The sequence below is a fragment of the Anser brachyrhynchus genome, assembly GCF_964034855.1.
Source record: "Anser brachyrhynchus genome assembly, chromosome: 1".
Taxonomy (NCBI): domain Eukaryota; kingdom Metazoa; phylum Chordata; class Aves; order Anseriformes; family Anatidae; genus Anser; species Anser brachyrhynchus.
In genome coordinates, this window is record NC_137694.1 from 66,742,220 (window position 1) to 66,759,212 (window position 16,993).

The window sequence follows — 16,993 nt, forward strand, 5'->3', positions numbered from 1 at the left end:
GCTCCCCCCGCTCACCTCGGCCTCATGCCGCGGCCGGACGCTGCCCGCCGACGGCCGTTGGCAGGGCGGGGGGCGGGGCTCCCCCCGCGCGCGCTCCGCCCCTCTCCCGCCCCGCCCGCGGGTACGCGGAGCTCCGAAAGGCACCGGGAGGAGGGGGGGGGGAGAACGGAACGACGGTAACAGCCACGCGGCCGGGCGGCGAGGTTCCCCCCGCCTCGCCCCCCCCCCCCCGCGCCGTGCCGGTGGTACTGCCCTCCACCCCCCTCCGCGCTCGAATCGGACGGGACCGGGCGGTGATTGGCGGCGGGGCGGGGCGCGCCGAACGGGATTGGCGGAGCGGGGATAAAAAAAACGGGGGGGCGGGGCGATGGGGGGCGGGGCGATGAGGAGAGGGCGGGGCAATGAGGAGAGGGCGGGGCGAAGCCGCGACCGTTTAAAGCGCCCCGGGCGGAGGCGCGCGCGCGGCGGCCGTTAGGGGTGGTTGTGAGCTGGCAGCGGCCGGGTCCCTGAGGGAGGGCCCCCAGCGGCGGCGTTAAACGCTGCGGGCGGCTCTGGGCACGCGGGGCGGTGGCAGAGGGGGCCTCAAAATGGCCGGTGGGTGCCTGCGGGGTCATGTCGAGAAAGAGCTAAATGTATTTGTGCCTGGGGCCGGCTGGGAGAGGCGCGGAGCCGTGGGCACGGCAGCCCTCCCGTTTGGGCCTCGTGTGCGCGCTCTGGAGCGAGTGAGATCGCGTCAGAGGGTTCGTGCCGCCTCCCTTGCCCTCGTCTCCCGCTCGCTGCGTCAGCGTGGAAGACCCAAGTAGTGACTAATCCCTCGGGTGACACTGGTACAGCAGAGGTGCTGGGTGGGCAGGGAGCTGACAAAATCCTGCCTTGCAGGAAAGCACCAAAAACCTACTGATGTTTAGTATGCGTATGGGTAGGTTTATAGGTATGCACGCGTTTGCTTTTTTAAATGCTATCAGAATACTGCTTCCAGGCTGGATGCTCTGCATCTGAACTGGCTGTCAGGAAGAGCACTTCACTCAGTATATACATACACCCACGTCTGCGTGCGCTTACATGTTTCTGTACCACTTACATATATTTCACTCCTGTCTGTACCACTTACTGTATATAAGCAGTACGTGTATATAAATTGTCTTTGCCACGCTCAGCTGACTATGCCCGTGAGCCAAGGGAGCCAGCTAACGTGCACTTGAACAGAACAGGAATGCAAACCAATACAGAAGCACTGTGAGTAATCCAGGAATTAAGAATTGGGTACAAACCCAGGATTATATGATAATAGCAATGATAATACGAAAGTACACCAGTGTTCCTTTACATAGGCCTTTCCAGCAGAGGTATTTCAAATGCCTTTTGTATCCAGAGCCATACAGTTCTAATCTCATACCAAAGCCACAGTTTTCCAACCCTACCTTAAGAGAATTTTTGACTTCCATAATCTGTTAAAGATTTGGGGTTTGATTTTGTCTTGAAAAGCAGTCAGGTACTGCAATAATGTGATACAAACCAAAATGATACTGCTCATAAGAGATGCACCAAATGAGCTCATGTCCTGGCAGAGGAAATTCTTACTGTGCTGTGGTGTGACAAATATCAGCCAGAAGTGCACAATTCCCAAATCACTATCTATATCCCTGTCTGAGAACAGATGGAGGAAAGCCTTTGGCTGGTACAAACTTGGCTCAGCCTACCCTATTTACTGATGGAGTTTCCATGAGCATAGAAATTAGAGCTACCGGTTGCAATCGCTTGAGAGCCACAGCCAGCTGACTCAGCTTACGTGGTGGAAAATCTGGCAAAGATAGTCTGTCCTTACCTGAGCAGGTGCCTATGTTCGTACACGTGCAGGTGCCAAGGGGCAGTAAGACCTGCAGTTAGTGGATAACTCCCCCCTTTGAAGTCCCCCAAGTTCTTTGCAGGGGAGGCAGCAGCTCATATTAACTGCTCATATTAACTGCTCATATTAACTGCTGATAACCAAAAGATCGAGGTGCTTTTCTCAACAAAGATGCAGGTTGAGGATGTGTTAAATTACTGCAAGATGGAAGTAGGTGGAGGAGAGGGTTCACAGATGGCAATATAGAAGACATTTTTAAATGCTCTTGATGCTCTAGGCTATTGCATACAGTGTGTCCACTGATTACAGGCTAGGCACTTGGCCTCTGAACAATCAGGAGGGCTGTCAGTTTAACAGTAATTTTGTAAAATGCTAATTAGGACCCAAACAATTCCCATTAGGGAACTGGAGATCCATCTGCACTCGAGAATGAAGCTGCCTATGCCATCCGCAGCAAGACTTGAACGTTTTGCCTTGGTGTCTTGGAATCCAGCAACAGAGAGGCTTAGTCATATGACAGGGTTATTTGCATTATTATGCTGCCAGATTCCCAGAGGAGTTTTCACAATGCACTGTAAGAGGAAGGGTTTAAACAAGTAGAACTAAAGCAAAAACAAAGCACTGTGCTTCCTTTGCATGTCTCCTTTTACTGCGCGCACGTGGTGCTCAGAGGGGGAGGAGGGTGCAAGGCAATACCATACAGAACTTTAGGCTAATAAAACACACCCTTGAGAGCACACAAAAGCGAGGGGTTGGGATATCGGTACAAAATGGCTACTCTGTATAAACAAGCTAAGAAAACTGAAATCCTGCAGCTCAGCCTTGCAGAATTCTGATGTTCCAGGCTTGTGATGTGCAAGGTGAGCCCATCGCTGTCTGTTCCCTGAGGCCTTTACAGTACTGCTGCTTTGCACTGGGCTAGATAACAATCACCGTGCGTCAGCAAAGCAACGATTCCCTGTGAACAAGTGCCTGCAAGCACCATAAAACTGGGTGCCTCACGCTCCAGAAGTCACCTCCAGTAAGCTGACCAGCAGTCGAGGCAGCAGTCCCAAACCAACCCAGGGAAAAACACCATGGCTCAGGGTTCAGCTCTTAAAAGGAGGTGAGCTGCTGCTGCTCAAAATAAGGTCAGGTTATGGCACAGTGCCCCATTTTGAAAAAATCAATATATACAAAAATAGGGCCTGCCTTCTTTATATATTCCGGTTCTAAAATAACTGAAGGTTCACAAGGGCCAGCTGCTGCTCCCGGTTAGACAAGGATTATAGCAAGGAAGGCAAGTTACAGAAGAAAATCCAAAGAAGCTTTTAGTTTCTCCATGATATCAAAGCTATTTTTACAGTAAAAACGGCCAAGGAATCTTGAATTCTCTGTTGACAGCCTTCCAAAACTCAGAACATGCCAGGTGCATGGCCAGTCCTGTGGGAATTGGTAACCTCTTCAAATACTGAGAACTAACGAGTAAAAACAGCAAGGGAATTTTCAGATGAGGAGGCGATCACTGAATTCCAGGGCTGGAAGGGATACTGAGAAGTCCTCGAACTCCATCCCTGTGAAAGCATCTCTGCCCCATCTGTTTTACCCCTTAAAGACCTCCAACGCTGCAGACACCACAGGCTACCCAGGCAAGCCATTCTGTTCTCATGATTCACTCTTTTTGCCTTTAGTTTTTCCATAGTGATTTACCTGGATCCCTTTTACCATAATTTAAATCTATTTCTCATGCTACCCATCAAAGACAAAGGAAACATTTGTTCCTTTAACCTTTGCAGCAGCCTTTTAGTTGCATGAAGACTTACTGTGTCACTTCTAATTATATTCTCCAGACCTAAATGCCATTTCTTCTTATCTGTCTTCCTAGGTTACGTTGTGAGACCTCTGGTGATTCGTGATGCTCATCTTTGGAGGCTCTCACTTTAGTCCATGTCTGTCCTGAATTTCACTGCCAGGAACAGCATGCAGCGTGCTCCCAGCTGAGGCCTTACCACCGTTATGTTGAACGGAAGGAGCACTTGGTGTGTTCTGCAAACACCCCTCCAGTTAGTACATCTTAGCGTGATGTTTACGGTGCTAGAGGGTTTTGTGTGCTTTCCACGTCCATGTCACTTTGTAAAAGTCAAGGCAACAATGTGAAAGCAAAGCGCCGCTGAAGCATTTGAAATGCTCTCCATTAACCAGAACTTTTGTCTCCTATACAGAAGTGTTTCTGCTAAAAGTCACTGCATTTAAATTGCTGCCTGCTGGAGGCGATTTAATGTGGGATCTCCTTGATGGGTTATATTGCCTTATTTTCTGATGCTTACATCTATTTGCATAGCTAAAGCATATTTCCTTTCCGTAAAAGTAATCTGTATACAAACCAGCTGCTGAATGCTTCCAAAAGAAGCAATGTTTCCCGAAGAAACCGAGGGACAGCAGAGAAAATCTAGTCTACAGAGGTCTTAAAATTTGCTGTCTTCTGCATCAGCTGCAACCGTTAGCAGGAAAAATTGTCCAATTCTGGGGAAAACATAATGAGCTTAATCCCAAAGCAATAACACAGGTGTTCAATTTGTCTTTGAAATACAAGGCAGAAGTCATCATGCACCCTACATCCTCCTGCATGCTAGTGGATATTTATCGCATGAGCATTTGAGTAACCGTAGTATTTATAAAATGAAAATATTTAACCCTTTCCGCCAACCTGAACACACAAGTCCACACTAATCTGGAGTGATGTTGTGTGCAGGGGTGGCAGCTGAGTTCCAGATAAACTGCTAGTGGTGGTTCATTACAGAAAAGCAAATAGAAGTCTAATTCACTTTGAAAAAGTACTTATTGGCTCACCCCGTAAACGTAAAGGCTTTTCTAGGTCAAAACTCCTCCAGCTTGACAGGGCAATAAAAAGCCAGCCCACTGATCCAGTAAACTTCGAGCATTTAGAAAAACATTTCTAATCCTTCAGACTAAGAAAATACACATTCAGATAGGAACTCATAAGGAAAGTTTCCCTGCAGCTACATGCAAATCTGCTGAATGTTGAGTGTAAACTGAGCATTTGGGAGTATTTTAGGAATTAGAGAGGTTCTGGGTCTGTCCATACACACTCCAGGTAATTTCACTGCTCATAGATTGTCCAAGTAGTAAAATCTAAAATTGCAGTCAGGTTTGCTGCTACTACTCAGGGCTGTGGGCATATGAGAAGCTAATGAGAAACACACAACTTTCACTTCACTACACTGTACTATATATTTTTTTTAAGTAGAGACAACCTAAAAGAAAGGCTACACAAGGGCAGAAAAATCCCTCCCAGAACTGTACAGGACAGTAAGGAAGAGTAACCCAGATGATTTTGACTTCATGGTTGCTTATAGAACACCTGGATGTGTAAAGAGGTACAAGATCACCTAAAGCAGAAAGACAAGGGCTTTTCAATGAGCAAAATGTAAATATGCAAGAAGACAACTGTTGTCATGCTATGCAATTAATATATTAAACAAAAAATCATGAGTACAGCAGTTCCTTTTACTCAGCTAGTCCTTGAGAAGGACTAAAGAAATGGATTTAAATACATCTTGGTTGAGGAGAATAGAAAGCAAGGCCTGCAACATCATCACCGAGACACCTCATTGGTTCTTGACCTAATTTGGGCTACACGAGTCCTGCACAAGAGCTGCCTGTGCAGGGCTTCCCCTGGGTCTGGTTTACTCCACATAGCATGCATTAAGGTCTATAAGGCATGTTTACTATTTTGAGTTTGGATTAGGAAAGAGCCTGAGCCATGTTTTGTATACTTGTTGTTAAAACAACATCATTTTACTCCTCTAAACAAGCTGCGTAGAGCAGCTCCGTTGTGTTGCTGTCTAGAAATAACCAACAGGCCTGATTCTCAAACAAGTCTGGAAGTTTTCTTCAAGCTCTTAACTTACCCACGGTTAGGCTCTCTAGCAAAAGGCTCTGGGGTCCTTGTTGAGAACCTCACTGTTTTACTAGTAGTATTAGATCTGTCCTTTGGCAAGCTATAAAAAAGACTCTACCTATGTTCCATCCAAATTCATCACTGTTTAGAGTATTATTAATAAAAAGGGGAAAGTAAATCGATGAAGTCACTTTATTGATCCTGAAAACGTGGAACTACTATTAATAAAACATGTTTATGTTGTTTTATGGGTAGGCCAAAGTCCTGGTAGGGTGTGTTTGTCATTCTAATTCATGTGCGGCTTCATCAACAAAGTATTTGTTATTGCAGTATTGTATTTATTCATCTCCTGTTTTCCTCCCCCACAGCCAGAACATCTGCTAAACGTTTCTGAATCTGAGCTTGTTGGGATAGGGCCCATTACTTTTACATATTTATGAACTGTGTGGTACACTGGCATTCATTCAGCGAAGACGGCTTCCCGAGGCTCATGCACGAATGACATAAACCGGTACTGGCTTATGTGCAGGAGGTCTGCATGTGCAGAGTTCACAGAGGGGCTGGAAACCCTGTTACATGCAGAAGTACTTAAACGCCACTGCTGAAGAGGAACATAACTAGCTGCTAATATCTGTGTGATGCAGGAACGCAAAAAGGAAAAACAGGTATTTAAGAAGTCCTAAGGAATTGTAATGAAGAGTAATGTAATTAAATGGAATGAGAAGAATTTGTGTCTGACCCTAGAAACATACCTTACCATCAAAATACTTCAAAGTTTGGTGAAATGTTCCAAAAAAAGCAAAAGCTATGGTGCTTGTGTTAGTTGTAACAGAGTGGACAAAGCAGAACACAGAACTGGTTCTTGGGGTGGAAAATGAACAAATAATTCATGGTGGAAAAATGAACAAATAATTCATTTCTGATTTCTGTTTTTCTTGTTGTAGTCCAGCATCTCATGCCAACACTCTCACAGGCACATCTTTATGCTATTTACACACTGAAGGGAGTGTATTCTGCCTTCATTGTGTGGAGAACTTACACATGTGACTCTCATTACCACAAACAGAAACTATGTTCATAAATTTCCCTTTTGTGTGTGGACTGAGTGGACCTGTCGCTATTTGCTTTTCCGGCTGGATTGCAACCAGTGCCTTTCTAAAGCAGAAGTTGTAATATTTTCAAACCTCATGAAAAACAGTGTAGCCCATCCCCTCTCAACTGTGAGAGCCATCCATGCTCTGAGGATCATCTGTCTGCCTAAATCCATGCCAGCAACAGAACACAAGCACAAGCACAGCCTAATAGTCTTAATGAGATTACAGCTACAGATGCCCCAGTGCTGCTGTCTGGCCAAGGAACAGAACAAGCATCAAATTCATCTGGAGAAAAAAAAAAAATCCCCTTAGCTTCCATGCGAGTGGGTTGCAGTTTAACCAAGATTTCAGAACTACGGTGTGCCAGATCCCTTTGATTTCTTTTTCCTAACCCCCTTTTTTTTTTCAATGCATAATTGTTTTTTATAAAGCAGCATATTATTCTCATGGATCTTGAGATTCAATTAATATTTTGCCAGTGTGAATTTAAAACCGGTTCTCAGACTGCTCTGTAGCCCTAATACATTTAGAGATGCCTATTGTTAGCTATACTAGATTGATCTCACACATGGCTTTTGTATGTTTCCTACTGTCTTTGTATGCTTGCCTATGATATCCATGTGCTACAGTGGAGTGTGGTGGATCTGTGCCAATACAATCGTTCTTTTTTATCAGCAGTTTATCTGATGCATCTGTTTGGCTCACTGGACAGAAATTATTTGTAACTCTATCCTACATATGAAGAATACTCTTTCTGCACCTGTTCCAAGCAGCGTTTGGTTTGCTTACTGCTAAAATTCTTCATCTTAACAAAAACAAATGAGTATGTGTAACAAAGGCTGGAGCTGTGGATTAAATGAAACAGCTGATCTTTGGATAGCACTATATCAGATGGCTAGGATGCAAAACCTGTTACCAGTGCATTAAGGTGTGGATTGTGCTGCTGTTACTGCAAACTGCAGGTACTGCCATGCGGATTTCATTATGCTCGCTTGGTGCCAGCAGGTGAGAAACCTGCTGCAAGTGGCCAGCCCCTGCAGGACTTCATGCCTAGAGGAGAAAATCCAGCAGTAGCACCTTCACAGTTTTTGCATGGAGACTATTTAAAGGAGCTAGCACAATAGAAAACCCCTCCCCTTAAAAGCAGGGAAAAACAGAATTTTATAGTTGCTAAGAAACGATAAATAACATTTTTCAGTGGAAGACACGGGAGGCCAGTGCGGTCAGTACTCACAGAGCAAGGCTGTAAAAGTGACCCTCTTCTCGCACAAGTCAGCTCCTCCCCGACAGGTGCTCATAGTTCGCCCGCCTCTGCCAGGGCAAGCGCCCAAATCAGAGCCCCTCGCCGCTCCTCGGGCCCTGCCTCCACACGGGTTTCTCCTTGGGGAGCCTGCACAGGCAATTCTCTCTTTCTTCAGCTCTGCAAGGTGAAGGTGAAGTAAAAAGGAGATGGGGACCAGGATGCAAAGCTCCTTCTGCGCGTCTTTCCCAGAGCATCATCGCGCAGGGGCTGGGGGAGACAGGCGATGCTGGCTCCGGCTGCCAATTCGTCACCACTGCCATGGCAACGCAGCAGTGGTCTCTGGCGGGAGCCGAGCAGCAACGGGAGCCCCAAATGCTTGCATTGCCCCCCCCTCCTCCTCCTCCGAGGCCTCCGACCAGGGTAAGCCACCCATTCTCAAGGAAGGCTGTTCTAGACATCGAGTGCTTCCTCCCCACACGCGCACCTTTGGCTGCTCCCCTCACGGATCCCCATCTTGTTTGCATGGTGTAGCAAAGCTGGCAGCATCCCCAGGGAGCCGTCACTTCCCCTGGGAAACCCTGTGTCATGTGAGACGGGAAAAAGGAACCTTGTTCTGGTAAACATCTGAGCATCAGTGCATGCCCACCAGTGTTTGAAGAACAGCTAGGACAGGGTGGTATAATTCTGTCTCTGAGCAGGTGAACGAGCAGTTGGGGCAGTAATGGGGTATTTTTCTGCCAGGTTTTTCTCTGCCAACATGAGCGAGTGCAAGTGTGTCTGTGAGGCCCCGTCTACAGCTACGGGGAAGCTGTAGGGCAGGCAGAGTTCCTTTGTTCCTGTCTCCTGAACTAAAGCGTCCTCACCTTATCCTTCCTCAGTCTTAACATTGCTGTTTTCTACTTATTTAAAATATTTTTATTACAGCATTGACATAAATATTATTAGTAATGTGGTAGGACAGCCTGCAGGCACAGAGACCTACAGTCTCTGTGCTCTATTTAGAGAAGAAGTCAGGACTGCAGAGCTGGTGTTATTTTGCTGGACAATGAACAATTCAGGCTTGTTTTGGAAAGCAAATCCTTGGATAGTTAAATAATACCACTTGTTTGCGAGAGACTATTTATCTCATCTTCTTAATAAAATGTCACTAATGGTTCTTTGTTGCTTTCCATATTATTCTCTCCTAATGCCAAGTGCTTCTTTTAAGGTGATAGATTTCCTGTCTCAGGATGCCCGTAACAAACACAGCTCTTTGTACACGTAGGTGGTAGGGACAAAAACAAACATGCAGCAGTTAAAACCCACACTAACTTTCCTGTCCTCACTTTTAACTCAAATTGTTTGAGCTTTCCCTGACGGTGGCTCATCATAACCTGCTGGATAGGAACAGGCCTCCCGATGCCAAAATCCAGATATTAAAGATCCTACCATGGCAGGGGATTAAGTACATTTTTTTCCCAATATAATCTGAAGCAGCAGAGATGGGACTTGCTCAGAGCAGCAGTATCAGCCAGAAGGGTTAGAAAGACTTGAACCAAATTCAAAAAACTGTGAGTGGGCTACAAAAATCTCCAACTTTAATAACAGTAACAATGAAAGTCTTGTTACTCATCTTTGCTTCTGCCTTCAGACTCAGTTTTCAAGCTTTTCTCCAATACTAAAAGAAAATTGTAATTTATTTTGGTTTAGGAGAAGTTACATTTCTCCTGTGCTTATGTGATTCTAAAACGTGGGACTTGGAGAACATCACCAAATACAGTGGTGGCCATGACAGGGCTGCAAGACAGGGCAGCGTAGAAGTATGTCTGCAAAGCAGGTAAGCTCATTTAGGGATGGTCCCAGGAAGTCTGGAGCCTTCACACTGAAGATGCTGGGCTTTAACAGCATCCCCCCGGTCCTTGCATGGTGGCTTAGTGGCTTGTTCAAAAATTAGTTACGAGAACACCCGGAGTTACGAGCATCTGGTTCCATACAGACAGGAGGTTACTGAAATTATGAAAGCACATTATAAAAATCTGCATTACAGTGGGCATTTTATGGCTTCTTCCTCAGTGATTTTAAACGAGAACGGAATTAGATCAGAAACTGAACTGCACGCTTAATCTTACATGGGGGAAATGCTGGCTGGCACATATAATTAAATATATCTGTCTTGCTGGCCCCCCTCCCCTCCAGACATTTTTATGCTTGGCTTGGTGGAAGAGACGTGGTGCCCCTGGGTGTGATAGCACGAAGCCATTCAAAATGAAGCTGTCCCCTGAAGAAGACAATCCTGAGAAGGAACAGTGCTGGGTTACCAGGGGTTATGAAAGCTGCAGAGGGATGTAGGGGAGAGGAGGTGGCTGGGCTTGACCTGCAGCACGGAGGAGCCTTGGCTTTATCGTTTCACAGTCAGAGCACTAGCTATAAGTGTTTAATGGGATCATGAGGGTTGCTGTACCATTACTTATGGAAGAGGGCATAAAAATGACAGCAGCTAATAAGCGCCATTTTCTCATCAGTCGCCTCATCAAGCTAATTTCACGAGCGGAACGCTGCAGAGGCTAACGGGCTGGAAATGACATTCAGACTGCTGAATGCAGGCCAGCACAGAGAGCGCGTGTCCCTGTGCGTATGCACCTCATTCTCAAACCACAAACAAAAAGAGAGCTACCGTAAACATACATCCGCAGCAGGACACATTTCCTAAACCAAGCTGGAAGGCTAACGTCAGCACATTTGTTCTTCCTTTAGGATTAAGAGGCAACAGGAGCGGGAACATGAATGTCCCTTTGTCCATAAATGTCCAGACCACATTCCTGGGTGTGAAGTTCCCTCACAGAAAGGACTGCTTTGTCTGGAGTTTGTGACTGGGGACATCAATAAGCCCCTAAAAAAACCTCAAACTTGGTGGACCAGGGTGGAAACACACCTTTCTTTGAGGAGCTGGTTCAGAGAAGGGGTTCCTGTGTCTGGGGGAGGAGGGTGCCTGATGCGAAAGGCAGAAAGCGGATAGAAACGCGTGTGTGGTCCAAGGGCAGGATAAAGGCAGGGAGTGTGTTTATGCGTGTAGGAAGGGAGTGGATTGTTTGCGGTGGGAGTGCATGCATGTGAATTAGAGATGTCAAGGCTGAAAAAGGTCTTGTTGGCCTTTTCACTTTTACTTCTTTTAGGCACCGAAGATTTGAAAAGTTGAATTTTCTAGGCATTGCAACAAATTGTCTAACATAGCGTATCTGCTGTCATCACTGGTCACTAATTAGATAACTCTGACAAAAAATCTGTGGCGAGATTTGTTCTTTTGAATACTGACGTTCATTTTTGCTCTTAGTGTCACTACCCAGTGATACTTTTTACACACATTTTACACACAATTCATTTTTTCACTGTGATCTATAGTTAGCCTTATCAGGGAGTATCTATGCTGTTTTTCTATTTTTAAAAGAGGGGACCACATTTCCTCAGTTTTTGCTTGAAATTCTGTGGTGCACTGGTTAAAAAAAACTCACAATGAGTTTTCGAGGCCATTAGAGAGTTATCACGTCTCTAAAATACATTCTGTGCTAAATGATTTAGCAATGCTAGGCTTTTTGCGAAACATTTCCATACCTGATTTTCATGGAGATCCTTGCTCCTGCTTGTCTGTGCTCTTATTAACTGCTGCTATGGTCATGCCTGTTATTGATAGGTTTCTGGAAAGCCCAGCAACTCAGCAATTTTATAACTGCATTATAAATAATTCAATCAACTGTTCTTCCTCACATCTAGCTCTCATTTATTAATGGACTTTCTTTCTAGGCAGTATTTTCTCATCTCTCATCACCATCCAATATATATACTTGGGGGAGGAATGTAATTAGTTTTGCAGTCCTTCTGCCAAAACTTCCACCAACTTCAGTCAGAATTTTGCCTGAAGAATGCCTAATGATAGCCTGTAGGAGTTGGTCCTATTTCTGTACTCCGGGAGCAGGCTGAAAGGAGTGCACACAGGTGGGCAGTGGAGTCCCACGGGCTTTTGAACCCTGAGCATTTTAAGAGAAGCATTAAAGGGTGGGTTTATATGTATGAGAAGAGAAAAGCGAAGGACATGGGGAAAACCAGACAGGGCGAAAGGGCAGAACAAACTGAAGATTTTTTTTACAATTGACTTGTGCTAAACTCTGGTTGTGGGTTTGTTTTTGTTGGTTTTCTTTGACTGATTGTTTTGTTGTTGGTGGTGGTTGTTTTGTTGTTGGTGGTGGTTGTTTTGTTTTGTTGTTTTTTTAATTTTCAAATAACAGAGGAATGGATTTTCTCTCTCTCCCCTTTTCTGTCATCAGACAGCTGTGCAAATATTTTAGCATGTGATTGTGGAAGCACAACACTGAAAACTTCTGAATTGTGCCAAAAGAAAAGTACAGGAAAACAAAAGGCAAAAGCCCGGGGCAGGTCTAGCTGCCAGGATTGTCCATCCCCAGGAGAGCTAGACAGAGGAAAAGGAGGAGAAAAAAGGAGGTCTGATAGCTTTCATTGCTTACAGTGACAGTATCCCGGGTCATAAGGAAATGCAAACTTTTGTAGTCCTATATAAGGAGGGTAGCAAAGGTATCAAAGTAATTAGTAGTCTATTAAATCACTGCTTTCTTGAAGGTTGTTGGCTTTATCTGCAGCACCAATTGCTTGCATTGTATTTGTGCGAGATACCAAGTTATCAGGTTGCAGGTACATTGAAAACCTGACTTACACGATACAGTCAGTCAACCTTTGAATTTGGGAAATCAGTGCTACGTGCTTGGTCTGAGGTTATACTGGTCTGGCATGAAACGTTTCTCCTTCCAGCAGTTTCAGAGGCTCATCAACAAAGAAGTGATTCAGGTCAGCTGACTGAAAATGCATCTCTTCACAGGTTCTCTGAGGAGCTTATGCCACATACGTGTGGGCAGCAGGTGATAATGCAAGCCTAAATATGTCACAGCCAGGAATCGAGTTGCATAGTGATTCTCTGCCAAAGACTCCTATCTTCGTGCTGCAGGGAAATGATTTAGCCCGTTAAAAACATTAGCTTTCACTTGCACTATTCTCAGTCTTTTGCTTGCCACACTCATTTGATGATTCCTTTGCACTGAGTGACAGAACAGCTTCATCTTCCCCTACTGCTTAAGGTAAAGCAGTAGGTCATGCCATAACCATATCCCATCTCCCAGTAAAGGCAAATGCTAAGTTTTGCAAAGGAATGTGCAAAAAATAATCCTGCTAGTGAACAGCTGAAGGAATAAGATTTCTTCCAAGAAGCTGGACATCATTCTCTCCCCTGAAACATAGGATTGGTGATAATTCTCATTTTTATTAGTCTCATATAACTGCAGATGTTATTCAAGCGAACAAGACACCTTTGGCTATGCTGCATGTCATCTCCTATTCCAGGGAATTAAGCAGGTGGTTATTAAACTGCAATAATAACACCTACACTGTGAACACACTGAAACCCTAAAGGAAGAAATTTTTTCCTTCCGTCAAAGCCAGCAAAATCATTTAATCATTTCAGGAAGCCTTCATACTCCACACTTCCTCTAACCATTTTCATTCCACTTCATTTAATGACCTGCATTATTAACTAAGGTTAATCAGCTAATGTTTTGCACAGTGCTTTGGACAGGTAAAGCACTGTATAAACCCTTGGCATGAATGATTCATCAGGCTACTATTTATTTTACTGTTGTTGCTCTCCATGCTCTTGCTCTTTTCCATATTGCCCTTTCTAGGCAGCAGCCAGGGTGAAGCCAGTGCTACCACGGTTATTATTTCTAGCCCAAGCTGTGTGGTCAGCCACACCATCCATCTCTGGCTCTTTGAAGAGTGTAGCTTTCCTGGTACTGCCACGTGTATTTTTACGGAACCTGAGTGAAGATCTTGGGCCCGGTTACCCACTTAGCAGCATTTTCACCAGGCCACCAGGCTCAGGTTCCAGCCGTAGCTGCAGCTGTTCCCTTACCACATCTGCAGGGGTCTCCACTCTCCTCCCTCAGCAGGGACCACAGCTGGTTGAGGCTCCCCCCAAAGAGAGACTGGTGTCCAGGCTGAGTCCTGGAAATACTTTCAGTTCTGCCGTTTCTTCAGAAAACCGAACCAAGGCTCTGTTGACATAGAAGAGACTACAAACCACTGCAGAGTCACAGTTGATGCGGCCTCAAATGACAAAGAGGAAGCTTGCCTGTGACAGAAATTCCACCCTTAGAAAAGAGGTTTGAGGCCCCCTTCCAGCTTCTCCACAGCCGTGTGTGACTCTGAGTAGGCCACTTACAATTAGATGTACAAGCGATGTTTCATCCTGGGTGTCTCAAGCTGTGGTTGTTTTGAGAGACCAGAGACGCGATTTACAAAAATGGCAGTACGTATCCCTCCAGTCGAAAGCAGTGGGCCCCATCGTCATTGTCTCTCCAGATCAGATGAGGTAAACATACAAAAACTTGGTTTGCTTTGTTTTTCTATAGCTGTCAACCATACAAATTCTGCTTTATAACTGAGAGTCAAGTCAAGTTCTTTCCTCCTTACTCATAAGTAACATTCAGCAGGCCAAATCAGGCCACAGCGATGCCAAAAATATATCTCTTTGGAACTTGGTAAACAATTTTGTTGATACTGCTGAAAATGGAGAACCATTTTCTTAGTGTGTTGGCTCCTGAGAGCTAATGACAGCTCATTTCTTTGAGTCACTGAGATCGGCAGACCCAACTGTGAGAGCAACTGGGGCAGGCAGAGCTGTTGAATCGCATGATCATCCTCTGATGTTCCAGTTTACTTTAACTCCTTCTTGAGTTTCTGAAGCAAAAGGCTGTCTCACATTCAAAGACACTGAAGCCGCAAAAGACTAGTCCCGAAACAAAGTCCCTGTAATGTTCCTTTTTCCCTTGCCTAGTTCACTGCCAGGCAAGTGTAGGACTACTTCTAAGCAGAAACACTCAAGCACAGTGCTAAAGACAGAATTTAGCTCTCTGGGAAGGCTGCTGTCAGGCCGTGGGGAGGGGAAGGAAGGCCAAAACTTGTGAGAGAAGGGAGAAAGGCAAGGAGAGCACTCTAAGCGTTCACCCTCGCAATGCCCCTTTCTTCCATATCCTCACATTGTGAGCAGCTCTGAGCACGGTTTTGGGGGGACCATGAAGTCCTGGCTTCTTCTAATCCTTCTCACCTTGGCCCTTGGCATTTCTGGAAGACCACTCGCACCTTCTCCAGGTGAGTCCTGCAGTGATGTCCAGCAGCCTGCCCAGCACAGGTGCGGGCACAGTCCCCAGTGCTGAGAGGCAATGGGATCTGCAGCAAGCCAGCAGCTCGGGAGCAAGGAGCCAGAGAAGAAAATGGAAGAAAAGCAGAGGGAAACAAGTGGACAAGTGCAGGGAAGAAATACACAAAAAAAAACTCAGAGCAAAATCTCTCTGAGCCACTTAATGCATTTTAATTCATTGGTTTGCTGGCATCTCTGAACACCAGGAGAGCTGGTTAAGCACCAGAGAAGTGGCACGCTTGCCCTGAGGCCTGTCTGCACGTGCAGGCGTGGAGACCAAACAGGCAGCATGGAGAATGGGGCTGAAGTCTACGTGCTATGCGTAAGCACATCATACATATGCAGTACCAGCACCTCTGAGACGTACACATTTATGAGTCAGGCCTTGCATCATGACAGGATAGGCTTAAAAACCTTAGGATTTTGATCTTTAAAGAAAACAATAAACAACAACAACAAAAAACATGACCATCAACACTTATGCTAAAAACTGTCCGGACTGGTGGATCCCTCTGATGAACAAATGCTAAGTTTGGATCGATTTGCAGCAAAAGGCTGATGTTTTGATCCACAATTGCCTGATACACAACACAAGGAAACAGCCTGGTTGGGGATGACTGGGCAGGAGGAAGAAACAGTATGTAACAGTTTTGACTTTTTTCATCAAATGAAGAAGGAAATAATATATGGATCTTCCTTCTCTTTGGCTACAGTCACCCTGTGAAAGCAAGGGGATTGGTTTCTGTGGCTCATTAACCCAGGCTGCTGCTGTTTCATGAAGATCAATGTATCACTTAGTAGAAAGAGGCTTTTCAACTCTGCAAGATATTATCTGCCGATGGCTACCATGGTATTTATAGACATATCCATCAGTGTAACAGCAGGAAGCAATTCTCTACGGGTCAAATTGGGTGGATTCCCCCCATTTAAATGCCATTATGAATGCAGCTTTCTGTATAGGATTAACCACTTAACCCACTGAATCCTGAACATCAGCAGCTATTGTTCACAAAAATTGATGATCTCCAGGGCTTACTTGGCTGTGGGATGGCTGACTTGTTTTCAGTGTCAATTATCTTTTCAAAGAATAAGGTTCTTTGTTAACCTCTGACTTGCTGAGCAGTGGTGAAGGCAGCCTAGTAAGTGCTTCACAGTTCTCTTCTAACCCTATGATTCAGGCAGCTCTAGCAATTTAGTCCCATGTTTGTCCTATTTCTGGCCAGTCTGAATCCTGCACTGTCACATGAGCGGTGAGAGCACAGAACCAGCTTTGATCACAGCAAACTTAGGAAAACAAAAAACAGTGGTTTGGAGGATGAAGTCACAAAGTTTGTGTGCGTTATGCAAAGTGTTTTAATGCGTCTAGCCTAGCTTTTGGTAATGATTTACAGAGCTAAGACTATTTTGCGAGTCACCTCCTTTGGGGATTTAGCATGCACTGATTCCATCTCCTAAAATTATCTGAGTATCTTTCTAGAACTGAGTTTCTTCTGGTGAACACACCTTTTGGCATGAGACACTCTTGCAAGGGGAGCTTAGAATAGGCTTATTGTTCTGGCAGCTTACAGCACATAGGGAATGTTAACTGCTGGTTAATTGTACACGAGAAAGACAGGGTGCTGAGTCCTGTCATGGATAAGTGTTCTTGAACACAAATAACAAATCTGAGGTA

General features: G+C 45.2%; 1 protein-coding gene and 1 long non-coding RNA gene across 13 annotated transcripts in view; one reads left to right on the forward strand and one right to left on the reverse strand.

Annotated features, from left to right (window-relative positions):
* MICAL3 (microtubule associated monooxygenase, calponin and LIM domain containing 3) overlaps positions 1–16,993 on the reverse strand; it is a 182,415-nt gene that overhangs the window by 159,644 nt on the left and 5,778 nt on the right. For 6 of the 12 annotated variants that reach the window (XM_080600097.1, XM_080600096.1, XM_080600095.1 and 3 more), the window contains exon 1: positions 16–166. The exons of 1 other annotated variant lie outside the window; for it this stretch is intronic. The gene's annotated coding sequence lies outside the window, so the exon portion shown is untranslated. Of the gene's footprint in view, positions 1–15; positions 168–8,075; positions 9,434–16,993 lie in introns of those variants that run through there. 5 more of the 12 variants (XM_080600102.1, XM_080600103.1, XM_080600093.1 and 2 more) reach the window with 5 other exon arrangements.
* On the forward strand, positions 379–8,068 carry LOC308198380. Its single transcript, XR_013953867.1, has 3 exons — positions 379–594; positions 3,711–3,888; positions 6,116–8,068. It is a non-coding gene; the product is annotated as an uncharacterized lncRNA (long non-coding RNA).